At 45.1% G+C, this 23,389-nt stretch overlaps 16 non-coding genes across 16 annotated transcripts; all 16 read left to right on the forward strand.

The window, feature by feature from the left end:
* Window positions 1–465: 465 nt before the first annotated feature.
* On the forward strand, window positions 466–537 carry trnac-gca (transfer RNA cysteine (anticodon GCA)). The gene has a single exon. It is a non-coding gene; the product is annotated as a tRNA-Cys (tRNA).
* Window positions 538–1,922: 1,385 nt separating this feature from the next.
* Window positions 1,923–1,994, forward strand: trnac-gca (transfer RNA cysteine (anticodon GCA)). Its single transcript has one exon. It is a non-coding gene; the product is annotated as a tRNA-Cys (tRNA).
* A 654-nt stretch (window positions 1,995–2,648) lies between these two features.
* On the forward strand, window positions 2,649–2,720 carry trnac-gca (transfer RNA cysteine (anticodon GCA)). The gene has a single exon. It is a non-coding gene; the product is annotated as a tRNA-Cys (tRNA).
* Window positions 2,721–3,374: 654 nt separating this feature from the next.
* On the forward strand, window positions 3,375–3,446 carry trnac-gca (transfer RNA cysteine (anticodon GCA)). The gene has a single exon. It is a non-coding gene; the product is annotated as a tRNA-Cys (tRNA).
* A 654-nt stretch (window positions 3,447–4,100) lies between these two features.
* On the forward strand, window positions 4,101–4,172 carry trnac-gca (transfer RNA cysteine (anticodon GCA)). Its single transcript has one exon. It is a non-coding gene; the product is annotated as a tRNA-Cys (tRNA).
* A 596-nt stretch (window positions 4,173–4,768) lies between these two features.
* Window positions 4,769–4,840, forward strand: trnac-gca (transfer RNA cysteine (anticodon GCA)). The gene has a single exon. It is a non-coding gene; the product is annotated as a tRNA-Cys (tRNA).
* A 1,382-nt stretch (window positions 4,841–6,222) lies between these two features.
* trnac-gca (transfer RNA cysteine (anticodon GCA)) lies at window positions 6,223–6,294 on the forward strand. Its single transcript has one exon. It is a non-coding gene; the product is annotated as a tRNA-Cys (tRNA).
* Window positions 6,295–7,678: 1,384 nt separating this feature from the next.
* On the forward strand, window positions 7,679–7,750 carry trnac-gca (transfer RNA cysteine (anticodon GCA)). The gene has a single exon. It is a non-coding gene; the product is annotated as a tRNA-Cys (tRNA).
* Window positions 7,751–9,132: 1,382 nt separating this feature from the next.
* Window positions 9,133–9,204, forward strand: trnac-gca (transfer RNA cysteine (anticodon GCA)). Its single transcript has one exon. It is a non-coding gene; the product is annotated as a tRNA-Cys (tRNA).
* A 1,382-nt stretch (window positions 9,205–10,586) lies between these two features.
* trnac-gca (transfer RNA cysteine (anticodon GCA)) lies at window positions 10,587–10,658 on the forward strand. Its single transcript has one exon. It is a non-coding gene; the product is annotated as a tRNA-Cys (tRNA).
* A 1,384-nt stretch (window positions 10,659–12,042) lies between these two features.
* trnac-gca (transfer RNA cysteine (anticodon GCA)) lies at window positions 12,043–12,114 on the forward strand. Its single transcript has one exon. It is a non-coding gene; the product is annotated as a tRNA-Cys (tRNA).
* Window positions 12,115–12,770: 656 nt separating this feature from the next.
* trnac-gca (transfer RNA cysteine (anticodon GCA)) lies at window positions 12,771–12,842 on the forward strand. The gene has a single exon. It is a non-coding gene; the product is annotated as a tRNA-Cys (tRNA).
* A 656-nt stretch (window positions 12,843–13,498) lies between these two features.
* Window positions 13,499–13,570, forward strand: trnac-gca (transfer RNA cysteine (anticodon GCA)). The gene has a single exon. It is a non-coding gene; the product is annotated as a tRNA-Cys (tRNA).
* Window positions 13,571–14,226: 656 nt separating this feature from the next.
* On the forward strand, window positions 14,227–14,298 carry trnac-gca (transfer RNA cysteine (anticodon GCA)). The gene has a single exon. It is a non-coding gene; the product is annotated as a tRNA-Cys (tRNA).
* A 656-nt stretch (window positions 14,299–14,954) lies between these two features.
* Window positions 14,955–15,026, forward strand: trnac-gca (transfer RNA cysteine (anticodon GCA)). Its single transcript has one exon. It is a non-coding gene; the product is annotated as a tRNA-Cys (tRNA).
* A 653-nt stretch (window positions 15,027–15,679) lies between these two features.
* On the forward strand, window positions 15,680–15,751 carry trnac-gca (transfer RNA cysteine (anticodon GCA)). Its single transcript has one exon. It is a non-coding gene; the product is annotated as a tRNA-Cys (tRNA).
* Window positions 15,752–23,389: the final 7,638 nt, after the last annotated feature.

The following is a 23,389-nucleotide window of genomic DNA, read 5'->3' on the forward strand; positions in this document are numbered from 1 at the left end:
TACTGGTGAATCTCATCATTACAGCATTTGAGCACGCTCATGATATCTCAATTTAACGACGCATGTGATTGGAATTCAATTGATTACCACTTCTTCTCTAATTGGTCCTCATCGAAAACTTGAAACACTTTCTGGCTGCTTGCAATTTCAACATGCACATGATATTTTGCTCATAGAGTGCACCCTTTGAACAAGTCCAAAAATATGTCATATGGATGGTGCCATTTCATAAGATCATCCAGCAGTCACTGCTCAGGAAGTGCCAATGTGTTTAAAAATGGATTCCTGAGAAAAACATTTGTTCAGGATTTACGCCACTGGGCGAGCATTTTTACTGTTACTCAAAGCATTCCTTTAGATTGTCACCTTCCAAAATCTCCTGTAAGCTCCACATCAGGTATCTTCTGAGCTTGTGTTTTTCCTGCTCATGTGCTCACATTGAGGTTGCAAATCACACATCCTGCTGGGGGTATAGCTCAGTGGTAGAGCATTTGACTGCAGATCAAGAGGTCCCCAGTTCAACTCTGGGTGCCCCCTAGTGGCATCTGGAAGTGTTTGCTTTACCCTGTTTGTTGTGATACTATGCAATTCCTGCCTTTTAAACATTTTGTATATGACCTTTTCAAGCAGTCCAATTCATTTTCAGTCAGATATCTTACGTCATTGTTCTCTCTCAATCATCACTCATTAAAGGCTGCTGATTTCATTCCCAAACATATATCTTGTAATACTGGTGAATCTTATCATTACAGCATTTGAGCACGCTCATGATATCTCAATTTAACAACGCATGTGATTGGAATTCAATTGATTACCACTTCTTCTCTAATTGGTCCTCATCGAAAACTTGAAACACCTTCTGGCTGCTTGCAATTTCAACATGCACATGATATTGTGCTCACAAAGTGCACCCTTTGAACAAGTTCAAAAATATGTCATATGGATGGTGCCATTTCATAATATCATCCAGCAGTCACTGCTCAGGAAGTGCCAATGTGTTTAAAAATGGATTCCTGAGAAAAGCATTTGTTCAGGATTTACGCCACTGGGCGAGCATTTTTACTGTTACTCAAAGCATTCCTTTAGATTCTCACCTTCCAAAAATCTCCTGTAAGCTCCACATCAGGTATCTTGTGAGCTTGTGTTTTTCCTGCTCATGTGCTCACATTGAGGTTGCAAATCCCACTTCCTGCTGGGGATATAGATCAGTGGTAGAGTGTTTGACGGCAGATCAAGAGGTCCCCAGTTCAACTCTCGGTGCCCCCTAGTGGCGTCTGGAAGTGTTTGCTTTACCCTGTATGTTGTGATACTATGCGATTCTTACCTTTTAAACATTTCGTATATAACCTTTTCGAGCAGTCCAATTCATTTTCAGTCAGATATATTACGACATTGTTCTCTCTCAATGATCACTCATTAAAGGCTGCTGATTTCATTCCCAAACATATATCTTGTAATACTGGTGAATCTCATCATTACAGCATTTGAGGACGCTCATGATATCTCAATTTAACGATGCATGTGATTGGAATTCAAGTGATTACCACTTCTTCGATAAATGGTCCTCATCGCAAACTTAAAAGACCTTCTGGCTGCTTGCAATTTCAACATGCACATGATATTTTGCTCATAGAGTGCACCCCTTGAACAAGTCTAAAAATATGTCATATGGATGGTGCCATTTCATAATATCATCCAGCAGTCACTGCTCAGGAAGTGCCAATGTGTTTAAAAATGGATTCCTGAGAAAAGCATTTGTTCAGGATTTACGCCACTGGGCGAGCATTTTTACTGTTACTCAAAGCATTCCTTTAGATTGTCGCCTTCCAAAATCTCCTGTAAGCTCCCCATCAGGTATCTTGTGAGCTTGTGTTTTTCCTGCTCATGTGCTCACATTGAGGTTGCAAATCCCACTTCCTGCTGGGGGTATAGCTCAGTGGTAGAGCATTTGACTGCAGATCAAGAGGTCCCCAGTTCAACTCTGGGTGCCCCCTAGTGGCATCTGGAAGTGTTTGCTTTACCCTGTTTGTTGTGATACTATGCAATTCTTGCCTTTTAAACATTTCGTATATGACCTTTTCAAGCAGTCCAATTCATTTTCAGTCAGATATCTTACGACATTGTTCTTTCTCAATCATCCCTCATTAAAGGCTGCTGAATACATTCCCAAACATATATCTTGTAATACTGGTGAATCTCATCATTACAGCATTTGAGGACGCTCATGATATCTCAATTTAACGACGCATGTGATTGGAATTCAAGTGATTACCACTTCTTCTCTAAATGGTCCTCATTGCAAACTTGAAAGACCTTCTGGCTGCTTGCAATTTCAACATGCACATGATATTTTGTTCATAGAGTGCACCCTTTGAACAAGTCCAAAAATATGTCATATGGATGGTCCCATTTCATAATATCATCCAGCAGCCACTGCTCAACAAGTGCCAATGTGTTTAAAAATGGATTCCTGAGAAAAGCATTTGTTCAGTATTTACGCCACTGGGCGAGCAATTTTACTGTTACTCAAAGCATTCCTTTAGATTGTCACCTTCCAAAATCTCCGGTAAGCTCCACATCAGGTATCTTGTGAGCTTGTTTTTCCTGCTCATGTGCTCACATTGAGGTTGCAAATCACACTTCCTGCTGGGGGTATAGCTCAGTGGTAGAGCATTAGACTGCAGATCAAGAGGTCCCCAGTTCAACTCTGGGTGCCCCCTGGTGGCATGTAGAAGTGTTTGCTTTACCCTGTATGTTGTGATACTATGCTATTCTTGCCTTTTAAACATTTCGTATATGACCTTTTCAAGCAGTCCAATTCATTTTCAGTCAGATATCTTACGACATTGTTCTCTCTCAATCATCACTCATTAAAGGCTGCTGATTTCATTCCCAAACATATATCTTGTAATACTGGTGAATCTCATCATTACAGCATTTGAGGACGCTCATGATATCTTAATTTAACGACGCATGTGATTGGAATTCAAGTGATTACCACTTCTTCTCTAAATGGTCCTCAACGCAAACTTGAAAGACGTTCTGGCTGCTTGCAATTTCAACATGCACATGATATTTTGCTCATAGAGTGCACCCTTTGAACAAGTCCAAAAATATGTCATATGGATGGTGCCATTTCATAATATCATCCAGCAGTCACTGCTCAGGAAGTGCCAATTTGTTTAAAAATGGATTCCTGAGAAAAGCATTTGTTCAGTATTTACGCCACTGGGCGAGCATTTTTACTGTTACTCCAAGCATTCCTTTAGATTGTCACCTTCCAAAATCTCCGGTAAGCTCCACATCAGGTATCTTGTGAGCTTGTTTTTCCTGCTCATGTGCTCACATTGAGGTTGCAAATCACACTTCCTGCTGGGGGTATAGCTCAGTGGTAGAGCATTTGACTGCAGATCAAGAGGTCCCCAGTTCAATTCTGGGTGCCCCCTGATGGCATCTAGAAGTGTTTGCTTTACCCTGTATGTTGTGATACTATGCAATTCTTGCCTTTTAAACATTTCGTATATGACCTTTTCAAGCAGTCCAATTCATTTTCAGTCAGATATCTTACGACATTGTTCTCTCTCAATGATCACTCATTAAAGGCTGCTGATTTCATTCCCAAACATATATCTTGTAATACTGGTGAATCTCATCATTACAGCATTTGAGGACGCTCATGATATCTCAATTTAACGACGCATGTGATTGGAATTCAAGTGATTACCACTTCTTCTCTAAATGGTCCTCATCGCAAACTTGAAAGACCTTCTGGCTGCTTGCAATTTCAACATGCACATGATATTTTGTTCATAGAGTGCACCCTTTGAACAAGTCCAAAAATATGTCATATGGATGGTGCCATTTCATAATATCATCCAGCAGCCACTGCTCAACAAGTGCCAATGTGTTTAAAAATGGATTCCTGAGAAAAGCATTTGTTCAGTATTTACGCCACTGGGCGAGCATTTTTACTGTTACTCAAAGCATTCCTTTAGATTCTCACCTTCCAAAATCTCCGGTAAGCTCCACATCAGGTATCTTGTGAGCTTGTTTTTCCTGCTCATGTGCTCACATTGAGGTTGCAAATCACACTTCCTGCTGGGGGTATAGCTCAGTGGTAGAGCATTTGACTGCAGATCAAGAGGTCCCCAGTTCAACTCTGGGTGCCCCCTGGTGGCATGTAGAAGTGTTTGCTTTACCCTGTATGTTGTGATACTATGCTATTCTTGCCTTTTAAACATTTCGTATATGACCTTTTCAAGCAGTCCAATTCATTTTCAGTCAGATATCTTACGACATTGTTCTCTCTCAATCATCACTCATTAAAGGCTGCTGATTTCATTCCCAAACATATATCTTGTAATACTGGTGAATCTCATCATTACAGCATTTGAGGACTCTCATGATATCTCAATTTAACGACGCATGTGATTGGAATTCAAGTGATTACCACTTCTTCTCTAAATGGTCCTCATCGCAAACTTGAAAGACCTTCTGGCTGCTTGCAATTTCAACATGTACATGATATTTTGCTCATAGAGTGCACCCCTTGAACAAGTCTAAAAATATGTCATATGGATGGTGATTCCTGAGAAAAGCATTTGTTCAGGATTTACGCCACTGGGCGAGCATTTTTACTGTTACTCAAAGCATTCCTTTAGATTGTCGCCTTCCAAAATCTCCTGTAAGCTCCCCATCAGGTATCTTTTGAGCTTGTGTTTTTCCTGCTCATGTGCTCACATTGAGGTTGCAAATCACACTTCCTGCTGGGGGTATAGCTCAGTGGTAGAGCATTTGACTGCAGATCAAGAGGTCCCCAGTTCAACTCTGGGTGCCCCCTAGTGGCATCTGGAAGTGTTTGCTTTACCCTGTTTGTTGTGATACTATGCAATTCTTGCCTTTTAAACATTTCGTATATGACCTTTTCAAGCAGTCCAATTCATTTTCAGTCAGATATCTTACGACATTGTTCTTTCTCAATCATCCCTCATTAAAGGCTGCTGAATACATTCCCAAACATATATCTTGTAATACTGGTGAATCTCATCATTACAGCATTTGAGGACGCTCATGATATCTCAATTTAACGACGCATGTGATTGGAATTCAAGTGATTACCACTTCTTCTCTAAATGGTCCTCATCGCAAACTTGAAAGACCTTCTGGCTGCTTGCAATTTCAACATGCACATGATATTTTGTTCATAGAGTGCACCCTTTGAACAAGTCCAAAAATATGTCATATGGATGGTCCCATTTCATAATATCATCCAGCAGCCACTGCTCAACAAGTGCCAATGTGTTTAAAAATGGATTCCTGAGAAAAGCATTTGTTCAGTATTTACGCCACTGGGCGAGCATTTTTACTGTTACTCAAAGCATTCCTTTAGATTGTCACCTTCCAAAATCTCCAGTAAGCTCCACATCAGGTATCTTGTGAGCTTGTTTTTCCTGCTCATGTGCTCACATTGAGGTTGCAAATCACACTTCCTGCTAGGGGTATAGCTCAGTGGTAGAGCATTTGACTGCAGATCGAGAGGTCCCCAGTTCAACTCTGGGTGCCCCCTGGTGGCATGTAGAAGTGTTTGCTTTACCCTGTATGTTGTGATACTATGCTATTCTTGCCTTTTAAACATTTCGTATATGACCTTTTCAAGCAGTCCAATTCATTTTCAGTCAGATATCTTACGACATTGTTCTCTCTCAATCATCACTCATTAAAGGCTGCTGATTTCATTCCCAAACATATATCTTGTAATACTGGTGAATCTCATCATTACAGCATTTGAGGACGCTCATGATATCTTAATTTAACGACACATGTGATTGGAATTCAAGTTATAACCACTTCTTCTCTAAATGGTCCTCATCGCAAACTTGAAAGACCTTCTGGCTGCTTGCAATTTCAACATGCACATGATATTTTGCTCATAGAGTGCACCCTTTGAACAAGTCCAAAAATATGTCATATGGATGGTGCCATTACATAATATCATCCAGCAGTCACTGCTCAGGAAGTGCCAATGTGTTTAAAAATAGATTCCTGAGAAAAGCATTTGTTCAGGATTTACGCCACTGGGCGAGCATTTTTACTGTTACTCAAAGCATTCCTTTAGATTGTCGCCTTCCAAAATCTCCTGTAAGCTCCCCATCAGGTATCTTGTGAGCTTGTGTTTTTCCTGCTCATGTGCTCACATTGAGGTTGCAAATCCCACTTCCTCCTGGGGGTATAGCTCAGTGGTAGAGCATTTGACTGCAGATCAAGAGGTCCCCAGTTCAACTCTGGGTGCCCCCTAGTGGCATCTGGAAGTGTTTGCTTTACCCTGTTTGTTGTGATACTATGCAATTCTTGCCTTTTAAACATTTCGTATATGACCTTTTCAAGCAGTCCAATTCATTTTCAGTCAGATATCTTACGACATTGTTCTTTCTCAATCATCCCTCATTAAAGGCTGCTGAATACATTCCCAAACATATATCTTGTAATACTGGTGAATCTCATCATTACAGCATTTGAGGACGCTCATGATATCTTAATTTAACGACACATGTGATTGGAATTCAAGTGATTACCACTTCTTCTCTAAATGGTCCTCAACGCAAACTTGAAAGACCTTCTGGCTGCTTGCAATTTCAACATGCACATGATATTTTGCTCATAGAGTGCACCCTTTGAACAAGTCCAAAAATATGTCATATGGATGGTGCCATTTCATAATATCATCCAGCAGTCACTGCTCAGGAAGTGCCAATGTGTTTAAAAATAGATTCCTGAGAAAAGCATTTGTTCAGGATTTACGCCACTGGGCGAGCATTTTTACTGTTACTCAAAGCATTCCTTTAGATTGTCACCTTCCAAAATCTCCTGTAAGCTCCACATCAGGTATCTTGTGAGCTTGTGTTTTTCCTGCTTATGTGCTCACATTGAGGTTGCAAATCACACTTCCTGCTGGGGGTATAGCTCAGTGGTAGAGCATTTGACTGCAGATCAAGAGGTCCCCAGTTCAACTCTGTGTGCCCCCTAGTGGCATCTGGAAGTGTTTGCTTTACTCTGTTTGTTGTGATACTATGCAATTCTTGCCTTTTAAACATTTCGTATATGACCTTTTCAAGCAGTCCAATTCATTCTCAGTCAGATATCTTACGACATTGTTCTCTCTCAATCATCACTCATTAAAGGCTGCTGATTTAATTCCCAAACATATATCTTGTAATACTGGTGAATCTCATCATTACAGCATTTGAGGACGCTCATGATATCTCAATTTAACAACGCATGTGATTGGAATTCAAGTGATTACCACTTCTTCTCTAAATGGTCCTCATCGCAAACTTGAAAGACCTTCTGGCTGCATGCAATTTCAACATGCACATGATATTTTGCTCATAGAGTGCACCCCTTGAACAAGTCTAAAAATATGTCATATGGATGGTGCCATTTCATAATATCATCCAGCAGTCACTGCTCAGGAAGTGCCAATGTGTTTAAAAATGGATTCCTGAGAAAAGCATTTGTTCAGGATTTACGCCACTGGGCGAGCATTTTTACTGTTACTCAAAGCATTCCTTTAGATTGTCGCCTTCCAAAATCTCGTGTAAGCTCCACATCAGGTATCTTGTGAGCTTGTGTTTTTCCTGCTCATGTGCTCACATTGAGGTTGCAAATCACATTTCCTGCTGGGGGTATAGCTCAGTGGTAGAGCATTTGACTGCAGATCAAGAGGTCCCCAGTTCAACTCTGGGTGCCCCCTAGTGGCATCTGGAAGTGTTTGCTTTACCCTGTTTGTTGTGATACTATGCAATTCTTGCCTTTTAAACATTTCGTATATGACCTTTTCAAGCAGTCCAATTCATTTTCAGTCAGATATCTTACGACATTGTTCTTTCTCAATCATCCCTCATTAAAGGCTGCTGAATACATTCCCAAACATATATCTTGTAATACTGGTGAATCTCATCATTACAGCATTTGAGGACGCTCATGATATCTCAATTTAACGACGCATGTGATTGGAATTCAAGTGATTACCACTTCTTCTCTAAATGGTCCTCATCGCAAACTTGAAAGACCTTCTGGCTGCTTGCAATTTCAACATGCACATGATATTTTGTTCATAGAGTGCACCCTTTGAACAAGTCCAAAAATATGTCATATGGATGGTCCCATTTCATAATATCATCCAGCAGCCACTGCTCAACAAGTGCCAATGTGTTTAAAAATGGATTCCTGAGAAAAGCATTTGTTCAGTATTTACGCCACTGGGCGAGCATTTTTACTGTTACTCAAAGCATTCCTTTAGATTGTCACCTTCCAAAATCTCCAGTAAGCTCCACATCAGGTATCTTGTGAGCTTGTTTTTCCTGCTCATGTGCTCACATTGAGGTTGCAAATCACACTTCCTGCTAGGGGTATAGCTCAGTGGTAGAGCATTTGACTGCAGATCGAGAGGTCCCCAGTTCAACTCTGGGTGCCCCCTGGTGGCATGTAGAAGTGTTTGCTTTACCCTGTATGTTGTGATACTATGCTATTCTTGCCTTTTAAACATTTCGTATATGACCTTTTCAAGCAGTCCAATTCATTTTCAGTCAGATATCTTACGACATTGTTCTCTCTCAATCATCACTCATTAAAGGCTGCTGATTTCATTCCCAAACATATATCTTGTAATACTGGTGAATCTCATCATTACAGCATTTGAGGACGCTCATGATATCTTAATTTAACGACACATGTGATTGGAATTCAAGTTATAACCACTTCTTCTCTAAATGGTCCTCATCGCAAACTTGAAAGACCTTCTGGCTGCTTGCAATTTCAACATGCACATGATATTTTGCTCATAGAGTGCACCCTTTGAACAAGTCCAAAAATATGTCATATGGATGGTGCCATTACATAATATCATCCAGCAGTCACTGCTCAGGAAGTGCCAATGTGTTTAAAAATAGATTCCTGAGAAAAGCATTTGTTCAGGATTTACGCCACTGGGCGAGCATTTTTACTGTTACTCAAAGCATTCCTTTAGATTGTCGCCTTCCAAAATCTCCTGTAAGCTCCCCATCAGGTATCTTGTGAGCTTGTGTTTTTCCTGCTCATGTGCTCACATTGAGGTTGCAAATCCCACTTCCTCCTGGGGGTATAGCTCAGTGGTAGAGCATTTGACTGCAGATCAAGAGGTCCCCAGTTCAACTCTGGGTGCCCCCTAGTGGCATCTGGAAGTGTTTGCTTTACCCTGTTTGTTGTGATACTATGCAATTCTTGCCTTTTAAACATTTCGTATATGACCTTTTCAAGCAGTCCAATTCATTTTCAGTCAGATATCTTACGACATTGTTCTTTCTCAATCATCCCTCATTAAAGGCTGCTGAATACATTCCCAAACATATATCTTGTAATACTGGTGAATCTCATCATTACAGCATTTGAGGACGCTCATGATATCTTAATTTAACGACACATGTGATTGGAATTCAAGTGATTACCACTTCTTCTCTAAATGGTCCTCAACGCAAACTTGAAAGACCTTCTGGCTGCTTGCAATTTCAACATGCACATGATATTTTGCTCATAGAGTGCACCCTTTGAACAAGTCCAAAAATATGTCATATGGATGGTGCCATTTCATAATATCATCCAGCAGTCACTGCTCAGGAAGTGCCAATGTGTTTAAAAATAGATTCCTGAGAAAAGCATTTGTTCAGGATTTACGCCACTGGGCGAGCATTTTTACTGTTACTCAAAGCATTCCTTTAGATTGTCACCTTCCAAAATCTCCTGTAAGCTCCACATCAGGTATCTTGTGAGCTTGTTTTTCCTGCTCATGTGCTCACATTGAGGTTGCAAATCACACTTCCTGCTAGGGGTATAGCTCAGTGGTAGAGCATTTGACTGCAGATCGAGAGGTCCCCAGTTCAACTCTGGGTGCCCCCTGGTGGCATGTAGAAGTGTTTGCTTTACCCTGTATGTTGTGATACTATGCTATTCTTGCCTTTTAAACATTTCGTATATGACCTTTTCAAGCAGTCCAATTCATTTTCAGTCAGATATCTTACGACATTGTTCTCTCTCAATCATCACTCATTAAAGGCTGCTGATTTCATTCCCAAACATATATCTTGTAATACTGGTGAATCTCATCATTACAGCATTTGAGGACGCTCATGATATCTTAATTTAACGACACATGTGATTGGAATTCAAGTTATAACCACTTCTTCTCTAAATGGTCCTCATCGCAAACTTGAAAGACCTTCTGGCTGCTTGCAATTTCAACATGCACATGATATTTTGCTCATAGAGTGCACCCTTTGAACAAGTCCAAAAATATGTCATATGGATGGTGCCATTACATAATATCATCCAGCAGTCACTGCTCAGGAAGTGCCAATGTGTTTAAAAATAGATTCCTGAGAAAAGCATTTGTTCAGGATTTACGCCACTGGGCGAGCATTTTTACTGTTACTCAAAGCATTCCTTTAGATTGTCGCCTTCCAAAATCTCCTGTAAGCTCCCCATCAGGTATCTTGTGAGCTTGTGTTTTTCCTGCTCATGTGCTCACATTGAGGTTGCAAATCCCACTTCCTCCTGGGGGTATAGCTCAGTGGTAGAGCATTTGACTGCAGATCAAGAGGTCCCCAGTTCAACTCTGGGTGCCCCCTAGTGGCATCTGGAAGTGTTTGCTTTACCCTGTTTGTTGTGATACTATGCAATTCTTGCCTTTTAAACATTTCGTATATGACCTTTTCAAGCAGTCCAATTCATTTTCAGTCAGATATCTTACGACATTGTTCTTTCTCAATCATCCCTCATTAAAGGCTGCTGAATACATTCCCAAACATATATCTTGTAATACTGGTGAATCTCATCATTACAGCATTTGAGGACGCTCATGATATCTTAATTTAACGACACATGTGATTGGAATTCAAGTGATTACCACTTCTTCTCTAAATGGTCCTCAACGCAAACTTGAAAGACCTTCTGGCTGCTTGCAATTTCAACATGCACATGATATTTTGCTCATAGAGTGCACCCTTTGAACAAGTCCAAAAATATGTCATATGGATGGTGCCATTTCATAATATCATCCAGCAGTCACTGCTCAGGAAGTGCCAATGTGTTTAAAAATAGATTCCTGAGAAAAGCATTTGTTCAGGATTTACGCCACTGGGCGAGCATTTTTACTGTTACTCAAAGCATTCCTTTAGATTGTCACCTTCCAAAATCTCCTGTAAGCTCCACATCAGGTATCTTGTGAGCTTGTGTTTTTCCTGCTTATGTGCTCACATTGAGGTTGCAAATCACACTTCCTGCTGGGGGTATAGCTCAGTGGTAGAGCATTTGACTGCAGATCAAGAGGTCCCCAGTTCAACTCTGTGTGCCCCCTAGTGGCATCTGGAAGTGTTTGCTTTACTCTGTTTGTTGTGATACTATGCAATTCTTGCCTTTTAAACATTTCGTATATGACCTTTTCAAGCAGTCCAATTCATTCTCAGTCAGATATCTTACGACATTGTTCTCTCTCAATCATCACTCATTAAAGGCTGCTGATTTAATTCCCAAACATATATCTTGTAATACTGGTGAATCTCATCATTACAGCATTTGAGGACGCTCATGATATCTCAATTTAACAACGCATGTGATTGGAATTCAAGTGATTACCACTTCTTCTCTAAATGGTCCTCATCGCAAACTTGAAAGACCTTCTGGCTGCATGCAATTTCAACATGCACATGATATTTTGCTCATAGAGTGCACCCCTTGAACAAGTCTAAAAATATGTCATATGGATGGTGCCATTTCATAATATCATCCAGCAGTCACTGCTCAGGAAGTGCCAATGTGTTTAAAAATGGATTCCTGAGAAAAGCATTTGTTCAGGATTTACGCCACTGGGCGAGCATTTTTACTGTTACTCAAAGCATTCCTTTAGATTGTCGCCTTCCAAAATCTCGTGTAAGCTCCACATCAGGTATCTTGTGAGCTTGTGTTTTTTCTGCTCATGTGCTCACATTGAGGTTGCAAATCACATTTCCTGCTGGGGGTATAGCTCAGTGGTAGAGCATTTGACTGCAGATCAAGAGGTCCCCAGTTCAACTCTGGGTGCCCCCTAGTGGCATCTGGAAGTGTTTGCTTTACCCTGTTTGTTGTGATACTATGCAATTCTTGCCTTTTAAACATTTCGTATATGACCTTTTCAAGCAGTCCAATTCATTTTCAGTCAGATATCTTACATCATTGTGCTCTCTCAATCATCAATCATTAAAGGCTGCTGATTTCATTCCCAAACATATATCTTGTAATACTGGTGAATCTCATCATTACAGCATTTGAGGATGCTCATGATATCTTAATTTAATGACGCATGTGATTGGAATTCAAGTGATTACCACTTCTTCTCTAAATGGTCCTCATCGCAAACTTGAAAGACCTTCTAGCTGCTTGCAATTTCAACATGCACATGATATTTTGCTCACAAAGTGCACCCTTTGAACAAGTCCAAAAATATGTCATATGGATGGTGCCATTTCATAATATCATCCAGCAGTCACTGCTCAGGAAGTGCCAATGTGTTTAAAAATGGATTCCTGAGAAAAGCATTTATTCAGGATTTACGCCACTGGGCGAGCATTTTTACTGTTACTCAAAGCATTCCTTTAGATTGTCGCCTTCCAAAATCTCCTGTAAGCTCCACATCAGGTATCTTGTGAGCTTGTGTTTTTCCTGCTCATGTGCTCACATTGAGGTTGCAAATCACACTTCCTGCTGGGGGTATAGCTCAGTGGTAGAGCATTTGACTGCAGATCAAGAGGTCCCCAGTTCAACTCTGGCTGCCCCCTAGTGGCATCTGGAAGTGTTTGCTTTACCCTGGTTGTTGTGATACTATGCAATTCTTGCCTTTTAAACATTTCGTATATGACCTTTTCAAGCAGTCCAATTCATTCTCAGTCAGATATCTTACGACATTGTTCTCTCTCAATCATCACTCATTAAAGGCTGCTGATTTAATTCCCAAACATATATCTTGTAATACTGGTGAATCTCATCATTACAGCATTTGAGCACGCTCATGATATCTCAATTTAACGACGCATGTGATTGGAATTCAATTGATTACCACTTCTTCTCTAATTGGTCCTCATCGAAAACTTGAAACACTTTCTGGCTGCTTGCAATTTCAACATGCACATGATATTTTGCTCATAGAGTGCACCCTTTGAACAAGTCCAAAAATATGTCATATGGATGGTGCCATTTCATAAGATCATCCAGCAGTCACTGCTCAGGAAGTGCCAATGTGTTTAAAAATGGATTCCTGAGAAAAACATTTGTTCAGGATTTACGCCACTGGGCGAGCATTTTTACTGTTACTCAAAGCATTCCTTTAGATTGTCACCTTCCAAAATCTCCTGTAAGCTCCACATCAGGTATCTTCTGAGCTTGTGTTTTTCCTGCTCATGTGCTCACATTGAGGTTGCAAATCACACATCCTGCTGGGGGTATAGCTCAGTGGTAGAGCATTTGACTGCAGATCAAGAGGTCCCCAGTTCAACTCTGGGTGCCCCCTAGTGGCATCTGGAAGTGTTTGCTTTACCCTGTTTGTTGTGATACTATGCAATTCCTGCCTTTTAAACATTTTGTATATGACCTTTTCAAGCAGTCCAATTCATTTTCAGTCAGATATCTTACGTCATTGTTCTCTCTCAATCATCACTCATTAAAGGCTGCTGATTTCATTCCCAAACATATATCTTGTAATACTGGTGAATCTTATCATTACAGCATTTGAGCACGCTCATGATATCTCAATTTAACAACGCATGTGATTGGAATTCAATTGATTACCACTTCTTCTCTAATTGGTCCTCATCGAAAACTTGAAACACCTTCTGGCTGCTTGCAATTTCAACATGCACATGATATTGTGCTCACAAAGTGCACCCTTTGAACAAGTTCAAAAATATGTCATATGGATGGTGCCATTTCATAATATCATCCAGCAGTCACTGCTCAGGAAGTGCCAATGTGTTTAAAAATGGATTCCTGAGAAAAGCATTTGTTCAGGATTTACGCCACTGGGCGAGCATTTTTACTGTTACTCAAAGCATTCCTTTAGATTGTCGCCTTCCAAAATCTCGTGTAAGCTCCACATCAGGTATCTTGTGAGCTTGTGTTTTTCCTGCTCATGTGCTCACATTGAGGTTGCAAATCACATTTCCTGCTGGGGGTATAGCTCAGTGGTAGAGCATTTGACTGCAGATCAAGAGGTCCCCAGTTCAACTCTGGGTGCCCCCTAGTGGCATCTGGAAGTGTTTGCTTTACCCTGTTTGTTGTGATACTATGCAATTCTTGCCTTTTAAACATTTCGTATATGACCTTTTCAAGCAGTCCAATTCATTCTCAGTCAGATATCTTACGACATTGTTCTCTCTCAATCATCACTCATTAAAGGCTGCTGAATTCATTCCCAAACATATATCTTGTAATACTGGTGAATCTCATCATTACAGCATTTGAGCACGCTCATGATATATCAATTTAACGACGCATGTGATTGGAATTCAAGTGATTACCACTTCTTCTCTAATTGGTCCTCATCGCAAACTTGAAAGACCTTCTAGCTGCTTGCAATTTCAACATGCACATGATATTTTGCTCACAAAGTGCACCCTTTGAACAAGTCCAAAAATATGTCATATGGATGGTGCCATTTCATAATATCATCCAGCAGTCACTGCTCAGGAAGTGCCAATGTGTTTAAAAATGGATTCCTGAGAAAAGCATTTATTCAGGATTTACGCCACTGGGCGAGCATTTTTACTGTTACTCAAAGCATTCCTTTAGATTGTCGCCTTCCAAAATCTCCTGTAAGCTCCACATCAGGTATCTTGTGAGCTTGTGTTTTTCCTGCTCATGTGCTCACATTGAGGTTGCAAATCACACTTCCTGCTGGGGGTATAGCTCAGTGGTAGAGCATTTGACTGCAGATCAAGAGGTCCCCAGTTCAACTCTGGCTGCCCCCTAGTGGCATCTGGAAGTGTTTACTTTACCCTGGTTGTTGTGATACTATGCAATTCTTGCCTTTTAAACATTTCGTATATGACCTTTTCAAGCAGTCCAATTCATTCTCAGTCAGATATCTTACGACATTGTTCTCTCTCAATCATCACTCATTAAAGGCTGCTGATTTAATTCCCAAACATATATCTTGTAATACTGGTGAATCTCATCATTACAGCATTTGAGGATGCTCATATCTTAATTTAACGACGCATGTGATTGGAATTCAAGTGATTACCACTTCTTCTCTAAATGGTCCTCATCGCAAACTTGAAAGACCTTCTGGCTGCTTGCAATTTCAACATGCACATGATATTTTGCTCATAGAGTGCACCCTTTGAACAAGTCCAAAAATATGTCATATGGATGGTGCCATTTCATAAGATCATCCAGCAGTCACTGCTCAGGAAGTGCCAATGTGTTTAAAAATGGATTCCTGAGAAAAACATTTGTTCAGGATTTACGCCACTGGGCGAGCATTTTTACTGTTACTCAAAGCATTCCTTTAGATTGTCACCTTCCAAAATCTCCTGTAAGCTCCACATCAGGTATCTTCTGAGCTTGTGTTTTTCCTGCTCATGTGCTCACATTGAGGTTGCAAATCACACATCCTGCTGGGGGTATAGCTCAGTGGTAGAGCATTTGACTGCAGATCAAGAGGTCCCCAGTTCAACTCTGGGTGCCCCCTAGTGGCATCTGGAAGTGTTTGCTTTACCCTGTTTGTTGTGATACTATGCAATTCCTGCCTTTTAAACATTTCGTATATGACCTTTTCAAGCAGTCCAATTCATTTTCAGTCAGATATCTTACGTCATTGTGCTCTCTCAATCATCAATCATTAAAGGCTGCTGATTTCATTCCCAAACATATATCTTGTAATACTGGTGAATCTCATCATTACAGCATTTGAGGATGCTCATGATATCTTAATTTAACGACGCATGTGATTGGAATTCAAGTGATTACCACTTCTTCTCTAAATGGTCCTCATCGCAAACTTGAAAGACCTTCTGGCTGCTTGCAATTTCAACATGCACATGACATTTTGCTCATAGAGTGCACCCTTTGAACAAGTCCAAAAATATGTCATATGGATGGTGCCATTTCATAATATCATCCAGCAGTCACTGCTCAGGAAGTGCCAATGTGTTTAAAAATGGATTCCTGAGAAAAACATTTTTTCAGGATTTACGCCACTGGGCGAGCATTTTTACTGTTACTCAAAGCATTCCTTTAGATTGTCACCTTCCAAAATCTCCTGTAAGCTCCACATCAGGTATCTTGTGAGCTTGTGTTTTTCCTGCTCATGTGCTCACATTGAGATTGCAAATTACCTAGCTGCACAGCCCCTGGAAAAAACTGGAGTACAAACCTGTGTGGTGGGACAGACTGGATGCCTGTCTGGCGGGAAAGACTGGAAGCATGGCTGCGCAGCCCCCAGGACAGACTAAATATCTGTCAGGCGGGACAAACTGGAATCCTGTCTGCCGGGACAGACTGGAAACCTGGCTGCACAGCCCCTGGAAAAGACTGGAGAACAAACCTGTATGGTGGGACAGACTGGATGCCTGTCTGGTGGGACAGACTGGAAGCATGGCTGCGCAGCCCCTGGAAAAGACTGGAGTACAAACCTGTGTGGTGGGAGAGACTGGATGCCTGTCTGGCGGGACAGACTGGAAGCATGGCTGCGCAGCCCCCAGGACAGAATAATATCTGTCAGGCGGGACAAACTGGAATCCTGTCTGCCGGGACAGACTGGAAACCTGGCAGCACAGCCCCTGGAAAAAAATGGAGTACAAACCTGTGTGGTGGGACAGACTGGATGCCTGTCTGGCGGGACAGACTGGAAGCATGGCTGCGCAGCCCGCAGGACAGACTAAATATCTGTCAGGCGGGACAAACTGGAATCCTGTCTGCCAAGACAGACTGGAAACCTGGCTGCACAGCCCCTGGAAAAGCATGGAGTACAAACCTGTGTGGTGGGACAGACTGGATGCCTGTCTGGCGGGACAGACTGGAAGCATGGCTGCGCAGCCCCCCGGACAGAATAATATCTGTCAGGCGGGACAAACTGGAATCCTGTCTGCCGGGACAGACTGGAAACCTGGCTGCACAGCCCCTGGAAAAGACTGGAGTACAAACCTGTATGGTGGGACAGACTGGATGCCTTTCTGGCGGGACAGACTGGAAGCATGGCTGCGCAGCCCCCAGGACAGAATAATATCTGTCAGGCGGGACAAACTGGAATCCTGTCTGCCGGGACAGACTGGAAACCTGGCTGCACAGCCCCTGGAAAAGCATGGAGTACAAACCTGTGTGGTGGGACAGACTGGATGCCTGTCTGGCGGGACAGACTGGAAGCATGGCTGTACAGCCCCCAGGACAGAATAATATCTGTCAGGCGGGACAAACTGGAATCCTGTCTGCCGGGACAGACTGGAAACCTGGCTGCACAGCCCCTGGAAAAAAAATGGAGTACAAACCTGTGTGGTGGGACAGACTGGAAGCATGGCTGCGCAGCCCCCAGGACAGACTAAATATCTGTCAGGCGGGACAAACTGGAATCCTGTCTGCCGGGACAGATTGGAAACCTGGCTGCACAGCCCCTGGAAAAGAATGGAGTACAAACCTGTGTGGTGGGACAGACTGGATGCCTGTCTGGTGGGACAGACTGGAAGCATGGCTGCGCAGCCCCCAGGACAGACTAAATATCTGTCAGGCGGGACAAACTGGAATCCTGTCTGCCGGGACAGACTGGAAACCTGGCTGCACAGCCCCTGGAAAAAAAATGGAGTACAAACCTGTGTGGTGGGACAGACTGGAAGCATGGCTGCGCAGCCCCCAGGACAGACTAAATATCTGTCAGGCGGGACAAACTGGAATCCTGTCTGCCGGGACAGATTGGAAACCTGGCTGCACAGCCCCTGGAAAAGAATGGAGTACAAACCTGTGTGGTGGGACAGACTGGATGCCTGTCTGGTGGGACAGACTGGAAGCATGGCTGCGCAGCCCCCAGGACAGAATAATATCTGTCAGGCGGGACAAACTGGAATCCTGTCTGCCGGGACAGACTGGAAACCTGGCTGCACAGCCCCTGGAAAAGACTGGAGTACAAACCTGTGTGGTGGGACAGACTGGATGCCTGTCTGCCGGGACAGACTGAAAACCTGGCTGCACAGCCCCTGGAAAAGAATGGAGTACAAACCTGTGTGGTGGGACAGACTGGATGCCTGTCTGGCGGGACAGACTGGAAGCATGGCTGTACAGCCCCCAGGACAGAATAATATCTGTCAGGTGGGACAAACTGGAATCCTGTCTGCCGGGACAGACTGGAAACCTGGCTGCACAGCCCCTGGAAAAAAAATGGAGTACAAACCTGTGTGGTGGGACAGACTGGAAGCATGGCTGCGCAGCCCCCAGGACAGACTAAATATCTGTCAGGCGGGACAAACTGGAATCCTGTCTGCCGGGACAGACTGGAAACCTGGCTGCACAGCCCCTGGAAAAGAATGGAGTACAAACCTGTGTGGTGGGACAGACTGGATGCCTGTCTGGTGGGACAGACTGGAAGCATGGCTGCGCAGCCCCCAGGACAGAATAATATCTGTCAGGCGGGACAAACTGGAATCCTGTCTGCCGGGACAGACTGGAAACCTGGCTGCACAGCCCCTGGAAAAGAATGGAGTACAAACCTGTGTGGTGGGACAGACTGGATGCCTGTCTGGCGGGACAGACTGGAAGCATGGCTGTACAGCCCCCAGGACAGAATAATATCTGTCAGGCGGGACAAACTGGAATCCTGTCTGCCGGGACAGACTGGAAACCTGGCTGCACAGCCCCTGGAAAAAAAATGGAGTACAAACGTGTGTGGTGGGACAGACTGGAAGCATGGCTGCGCAGCCCCCAGGACAGACTAAATATCTGTCAGGCGGGACAAACTGGAATCCTGTCTGCCGGGACAGACTGGAAACCTGGCTGCACAGCCCCTGGAAAAGAATGGAGTACAAACCTGTGTGGTGGGACAGACTGGAAGCATGGCTGCGCAGCCCCCAGGACAGACTAAATATCTGTCAGGCGGGACAAACTGGAATCCTGTCTGCCGGGAAAGATTGGAAACCTGGCTGCACAGCCCCTGGAAAAGAATGGAGTACAAACCTGTGTGGTGGGACAGACTGGATGCCTGTCTGGTGGGACAGACTGGAAGCATGGCTGCGCAGCCCCCAGGACAGAATAATATCTGTCAGGCGGGACAAACTGGAATCCTGTCTGCCGGGACAGACTGGAAACCTGGCTGCACAGCCCCTGGAAAAGAATGGAGTACAAACCTGTGTGGTGGGACAGACTGGATGCCTGTCTGGTGGGACAGACTGGAAGCATGGCTGCGCAGCCCCCAGGACAGAATAATATCTGTCAGGCGGGACAAACTGGAATCCTGTCTGCCGGGACAGACTGGAAACCTGGCTGCACAGCCCCTGGAAAAGAATGGAGTACAAACCTGTGTGGTGGGACAGACTGGAAGCATGGCTGCGCAGCCCCCAGTACAGACTAAATATCTGTCAGGCGGGACAAACTGGAATCCTGTCTGCCGGGAAAGATTGGAAACCTGGCTGCACAGCCCCTGGAAAAGAATGGAGTACAAACGTGTGTGGTGGGACAGACTGGAAGCATGGCTGCGCAGCCCCCAGGACAGACTAAATATCTGTCAGGCGGGACAAACTGGAATCCTGTCTGCCGGGACAGACTGGAAACCTGGCTGCACAGCCCCTGGAAAAGAATGGAGTACAAACCTGTGTGGTGGGACAGACTGGATGCCTGTCTGGTGGGACAGACTGGAAGCATGGCTGCACAGCCCCCAGGACAGAATAATATCTGTCAGGCGGGACAAACTGGAATCCTGTCTGCCGGGACAGACTGGAAACCTGGCTGCACAGCCCCTGGAAAAGAATGGAGTACAAACCTGTGTGGTGGGACAGACTGGATGCCTGTCTGGTGGGACAGACTGGAAGCATGGCTGCGCAGCCCCCAGGACAGAATAATATCTGTCAGGCGGGACAAACTGGAATCCTGTCTGCCGGGACAGACTGGAAACCTGGCTGCACAGCCCCTGGAAAAGAATGGAGTACAAACCTGTGTGGTGGGACAGACTGGAAGCATGGCTGCGCAGCCCCCAGTACAGACTAAATATCTGTCAGGCGGGACAAACTGGAATCCTGTCTGCCGGGAAAGATTGGAAACCTGGCTGCACAGCCCCTGGAAAAGAATGGAGTACAAACGTGTGTGGTGGGACAGACTGGAAGCATGGCTGCGCAGCCCCCAGGACAGACTAAATATCTGTCAGGCGGGACAAACTGGAATCCTGTCTGCCGGGACAGACTGGAAACCTGGCTGCACAGCCCCTGGAAAAGAATGGAGTACAAACCTGTGTGGTGGGACAGACTGGATGCCTGTCTGGTGGGACAGACTGGAAGCATGGCTGCACAGCCCCCAGGACAGAATAATATCTGTCAGGCGGGACAAACTGGAATCCTGTCTGCCGGGACAGACTGGAAACCTGGCTGCACAGCCCCTGGAAAAGAATGGAGTACAAACCTGTGTGGTGGGACAGACTGGAAGCATGGCTGCGCAGCCCCCAGGACAGACTAAATATCTGTCAGGCGGGACAAACTGGAATCCTGTCTGCCGGGAAAGATTGGAAACCTGGCTGCACAGCCCCTGGAAAAGAATGGAGTACAAACCTGTGTGGTGGGACAGACTGGATGCCTGTCTGGCGGGACAGACTGGAAGCATGGCTGCGCAGCCCCCAGTACAGACTAAATATCTGTCAGGCGGGACAAACTGGAATCCTGTCTGCCGGGAAAGATTGGAAACCTGGCTGCACAGCCCCTGGAAAAGAATGGAGTACAAACGTGTGTGGTGGGACAGACTGGAAGCATGGCTGCGCAGCCCCCAGGACAGACTAAATATCTGTCAGGCGGGACAAACTGGAATCCTGTCTGCCGGGACAGACTGGAAACCTGGCTGCACAGCCCCTGGAAAAGAATGGAGTACAAACCTGTGTGGTGGGACAGACTGGATGCCTGTCTGGTGGGACAGACTGGAAGCATGGCTGCACAGCCCCCAGGACAGAATAATATCTGTCAGGCGGGACAAACTGGAATCCTGTCCGCCGGGACAGACTGGAAACCTGGCTGCACAGCTCCTGGAAAAAAAATGGAGTACAAACCTGTGTGGTGGGACAGACTGGAAGCATGCCTGCGCAGCCCCCAGGACAGACTAAATATCTGTCAGGCGGGACAAACTGGAATCCTGTCTGCCGGGACAGACTGGAAACCTGGCTGCACAGCCCCTGGAAAAGAATGGAGTACAAACCTGTGTGGTGGGACAGACTGGAAGCATGGCTGCGCAGCCCCCAGGACAGACTAAATATCTGTCAGGCGGGACAAACTGGAATCCTGTCTGCCGGGAAAGATTGGAAACCTGGCTGCACAGCCCCTGGAAAAGAATGGAGTACAAACCTGTGTGGTGGGACAGACTGGATGCCTGTCTGGCGGGACAGACTGGAAGCATGGCTGCGCAGCCCCCAGGACAGAATAATATCTGTCAGGCGGGACAAACTGGAATCCTGTCTGCCGGGACAGACTGGAAACCTGGCTGCACAGCCCCTGGAAAAGACTGGAGTACAAACCTGTATGGTGGGACAGACTGGATGCCTTTCTGGCGGGACAGACTGGAAGCATGGCTGCGCAGCCCCCAGGACAGAATAATATCTGTCAGGCGGGACAAACTGGAATCCTGTCTGCCGGGACAGACTGGAAACCTGGCTGCACAGCCCCTGGAAAAGCATGGAATACAAACCTGTGTGGTGGGACAGACTGGATGCCTGTCTGGCGGGACAGACTGGAAGCATGGCTGCGCAGCCCCCAGGACAGACTAAATATCTGTCAGGCGGGACAAACTGGAATCCTGTCTGCCGGGACAGACTGGAAACCTGGCTGCACAGCCCCTGGAAAAGAATGGAGTACAAACCTGTGTGGTGGGACAGACTGGATGCCTGTCTGGCGGGACAGACTGGAAGCATGGCTGCGCAGCCCCCAGTACAGACTAAATATCTGTCAGGCGGGACAAACTGGAATCCTGTCTGCCGGGAAAGATTGGAAACCTGGCTGCACAGCCCCTGGAAAAGAATGGAGTACAAACGTGTGTGGTGGGACAGACTGGAAGCATGGCTGCGCAGCCCCCAGGACAGACTAAATATCTGTCAGGCGGGACAAACTGGAATCCTGTCTGCCGGGACAGACTGGAAACCTGGCTGCACAGCCCCTGGAAAAGAATGGAGTACAAACCTGTGTGGTGGGACAGACTGGATGCCTGTCTGGTGGGACAGACTGGAAGCATGGCTGCACAGCCCCCAGGACAGAATAATATCTGTCAGGCGGGACAAACTGGAATCCTGTCTGCCGGGACAGACTGGAAACCTGGCTGCACAGCCCCTGGAAAAGAATGGAGTACAAACCTGTGTGGTGGGACAGACTGGATGCCTGTCTGGTGGGACAGACTGGAAGCATGGCTGCGCAGCCCCCAGGACAGAATAATATCTGTCAGGCGGGACAAACTGGAATCCTGTCTGCCGGGACAGACTGGAAACCTGGCTGCACAGCCCCTGGAAAAGAATGGAGTACAAACCTGTGTGGTGGGACAGACTGGAAGCATGGCTGCGCAGCCCCCAGTACAGACTAAATATCTGTCAGGCGGGACAAACTGGAATCCTGTCTGCCGGGAAAGATTGGAAACCTGGCTGCACAGCCCCTGGAAAAGAATGGAGTACAAACGTGTGTGGTGGGACAGACTGGATGCCTGTCTGGTGGGACAGACTGGAAGCATGGCTGCACAGCCCCCAGCACAGAATAATATCTGTCAGGCGGGACAAACTGGAATCCTGTCTGCCGGGACAGACTGGAAACCTGGCTGCACAGCCCCTGGAAAAGAATGGAGTACAAACCTGTGTGGTGGGACAGACTGGAAGCATGGCTGCGCAGCCCCCAGGACAGACTAAATATCTGTCAGGCGGGACAAACTGGAATCCTGTCTGCCGGGAAAGATTGGAAACCTGGCTGCACAGCCCCTGGAAAAGAATGGAGTACAAACCTGTGTGGTGGGACAGACTGGATGCCTGTCTGGCGGGACAGACTGGAAGCATGTCTGCGCAGCCCCCAGGACAGAATAATATCTGTCAGGCGGGACAAACTGGAATCCTGTCTGCCGGGACAGACTGGAAACCTGGCTGCACAGCCCCTGGAAAAGACTGGAGTACAAACCTGTATGGTGG

The sequence above is a fragment of the Brachyhypopomus gauderio genome, chromosome 6, assembly GCF_052324685.1.
Source record: "Brachyhypopomus gauderio isolate BG-103 chromosome 6, BGAUD_0.2, whole genome shotgun sequence".
Taxonomy (NCBI): Eukaryota; Metazoa; Chordata; class Actinopteri; order Gymnotiformes; family Hypopomidae; genus Brachyhypopomus; species Brachyhypopomus gauderio.